We start from the raw sequence: 4,052 nt of genomic DNA, 5'->3' as shown, positions 1-4,052 counted from the left end.
GGTATTGCCAGCCCGAGACTCGAACCCACAATCCTAGGGTTAGGAGTCAAACTCTCTAACCACTAGACCTCTAGATGACTTCCCATGACTTCCTCTTAATGCGTGCTAATAAGCAACTAGTTAATAGTGAGAATTGGTACCTAAACAACCAACAGTTTAATTGACTTCCATTTTTTTCCATACATTGTTTAGAATTTAATTTAATTTAACACTACAATAAAGTTATATTTGTTAATTATATTTAATGCATTAACTAACAGTGCAATACATTTGTTAGTATTTATTGATATTTATTAACTTAGTTAATTAAAATCAGCTGTTTATTGTTAGTCCATGTTAGCGCAGGTATATTACTTAACATTAATAGATACAACTTTTAATTTTAATACTGTATTAGTAGATGTTGGAATCAACATTAACAAAGAGTAATACATTCTTAAGAAGCATTTTCCATTCTTAGTTTATGTTAACTCATGTAGTTAACTAATGTGACCTCAGTGTAAAGTGTTACCATACTGAATTATTATTATAATATTTTTTTTTATTAAACTCTGATTGGCTTTGTGCAGAATTTCACTTTCATAATAAAATGTACATTTGTTGATGCTTAAAACATATGTTGCATTTTTAATCACATTTTCTAATTCATCTAATGAGAATCATCTTATCCAAATAGTTAAAATGACAGCTAAAATTGGTTACAAATGCTGTTTGATTTTAATTTAAGACTCATTTGCAAACACGTTAGAACAAATACAGTATTTCTTTAACCCTCTACAGCAGTGTATTTGAAATCATTAAAATGGCGAACACAGAAACTCATCGCAGTGAAAGTCAGACTACTGTAGTGCTTTGGTTTCTCTGAACACATCAGATATTTCAGACACATTTACAGAACAGACTTCAAACGCAGTGGCACACATCCTGAACTCTGAATTGTCTTTCAAATATCTTTGAAGAAAAAAGCCAGTCTGCCAGGATGGCCCTCCAAGGCATTTCTTGGACTTGTTTCTGAATAGAGGAACTGACGAAATGTAATTTATGGGTGTCATCAAAAGATCTATGCTTGGTTTGATTTATAATACGGTCGTTCAAATGAACAATGATGGCCAGTTTAATATTATGTTTGTCTTACATAAATTCTTGCTTTTATGACACATTATAATGGCTATTTAATGGCAATATGCTGAGCCTCTTTAGCTCCCAGACACACACACACACACACACACAGACAGAGCAGATCTTTAATGGAATCGATCTTTAGTCACTGTGGCATTTTCAGACTGGCACTCATAATGATCTGCCTCCCTGGGGTCTGTGCTGGTTTTTGTTAATCTTTGCTGATCAAATGCTGAATTACTTGGGTGAGAGATCCACGTCACAAACTTGGAGCATCTAGTATAAATCATTGAAGTCAGACCCTAGCTATCTCGAGGTCAAATAGCCTGCAGTCCCAATTTGGCAAATCAGACACACTTAAATCAAAAACCATTTAGATTCCCCAGGGTGCTTGATTTTCACCCAATTAAACATGCTGCTTGTTTCCAGATGAGTCTCCTGTCAACTTATTAAAAGATTTCACAGGTCATTTTTACAAGGGGCATTTTTAGTATAGCACCAGACATTGCTAAACGAAGATATTTGAAGATTGCTGGTAATCAACAGTTGGTGGTTGCCATTGACTTCTATAGTAGGAAAAAAATACGATGAAGTCAAGGCAACCACCAACTGTTTGATTACCAGCAATCTTCAAAACATCTTATTTTATGTTCAACATAAGAAAGCAACTCATACAAGTTCGAACAACATGAATGTGAGAAAATGATGACAGAATTATCATTTTTGGGTGAACTATTCTTTTAAGGCTCGCTTAAAATCATTTGCCATAGTCCTTTGCACGGTGGGTGTGAAAAACTTGTTTTTTTTTTCAGTGTTAGAAAGTTGAAAAAGCAGAGATACATTTCCTGCAGACATTGATCAATCTCTGCGTGAAATACTTCTGCTTTTGATTTATGCTATGTTGATAAAGTAAGCGTTAATCATTCCAACACGATCTTAAGTTGAATCATATAAATGGAACTTGCATGAAAGTTAAACTCAAACTCTAGCTGTTGTATTCTTCCTCTATAAAAAATAGCCATGGTTTTTCTTACTCTAGCCAAAGTGTTTTAGCAGCAAGCCTATATCAGTACGGGCCTGCCTGTATAGGAGAAAGACAAATATATAGACAAAGTAGTTATAATAACTGAATACCAAAACGGCCATTTTATTCCTTGGGATTACTTTGTGGAAAATGTGTTATCTAATGTTTACATATATTAATCCAAAGTCCCAAAGTAACGAAAAACTGATAGCAAAATATCTGACTGCGTTCAAATAAGAAAGGGATGAATTTTGAAAATACTTAATATAAATTCAAGCATATAATACAATTATCAAAAATACTGAGCATATTGAACTAGTTTAAACCTGTCACATCTGCACTGTCCAATTGATTCAGTGATTCAATATCTCACTCAAAAAACATAAAAGATATAAATTTGTCACTACCTACTGGCATAAAAATGTATTCAGCAAAAATGGTCACTTAAGGCCCTGATATACTTCAAATGAAGTATGGTTTCGATCGTTTGGGGGCAAAAAAGAAGTTTTAAAAGGCTGAGGGATGGTATACTGTTTCTGAACATTCCAACTCCTCTGCATGCTGGAGGCAGGGTGTAGATTAATGTAAACGTGTGTCGCGACACTCGGGCGTATGCCCTAAACTCAACAACGATGAAGTGAAGAAGACGTGTAGGCAATCTAGGTGTGAGACGGGCATCAACGGTCAGAATATAATAAACAAAAAGAATAATGATTAGCAGCAGTTTAGAGTCAGGTATAATGTTTGTAATACAAAAGAACCATTCTGTTTCCATAATCGTTCCTTTATGGGGAGTGTGAATGGCTCAGAATTCGAAAACTTTAGCATGATGTGGAAAAAGATATTGGAGTCAGTTTGTTACTTTATTTTAACAGTGTTCATTTATTTTATTAAACTGGATACATTTTTACACTTTTTATATTTTATGTGGTGTCATGATTTACTTGATAAAAACACAAAAGTTTTATTATTGTATATTTGTTTGGCTTTTCATTAATTGTATACCATTTAACCATTTGCTTATTGAAAGAACAGCAATAGCAGTATGGTTGTAACATTTATTTTAAACATATATTTGGTACTTGCTACCTTATATCTTTACTCTTTCCTTTCATTCTTTTCATGGCTTTGGAAAACTTGTCTTGGATGTTTCTCTACGTCGCTTTTTTCATAATTCCGTGTCTTCGACACCAAGCTTCGTTGCAATATCTTTCTAGGAATTAAATGCTTTCTTTTTAAAGTCTCTCTGCGAGCGATCGTACAGGTGCAGATATATTTGTGCCAGCTCAGCTATTTCAACACTCCAATGTATTCAGGAGATGTTGCTCTTCTGTAGGATCTCCGCAGAACGAGATTATGAGAAACGAACCAGAAAAATTGCACCTCAAAGAAGGTGGAGTTTCAGAACACACCCACTGATTGCATAACCGCCATGAACCAATGGAAGCTCAAAGGTGTTTAGGAGCTAAAATGAACATCCCAAAACAAACTCAAAATGAACTTTATTGATTTAATAGACAGAGCCGTAGATCACTGACATGCTACCCAATATCGCGTTCATTATCGCCTTTGATGAATACGTAATATGAATGCAATAGCTTGTCAGTGATCTATGGCTCTGTCTATTAAATGCTGCTCCATTTTAAAGCAGTTGATAGCGATTTAGCGGTAATCACAGAACCAGATTTACTGACTAGATGCACATTATCATATCATTAGGTATGTCGCCCAGCCCTAGTTTCAGCCTGATTTTGTTCGAAATGATATATCAGTTTGTACTTCAATTTCGTTTGAAGAAAAAAAAATCCACAGAAAGTGGCGAAGTCACGCAGTCCGTGATGGACAGATCATTAAAGGCTGGTCTGTGTGGTAATACAGCACATCGGGCAGGACATCCAATTGCTCACCT

The sequence above is a fragment of the Carassius auratus genome, chromosome 26 (assembly GCF_003368295.1).
Source record: "Carassius auratus strain Wakin chromosome 26, ASM336829v1, whole genome shotgun sequence".
Lineage (NCBI taxonomy): Eukaryota > Metazoa > Chordata > Actinopteri > Cypriniformes > Cyprinidae > Carassius > Carassius auratus.
This window is presented reverse-complemented; position numbering follows the sequence as displayed.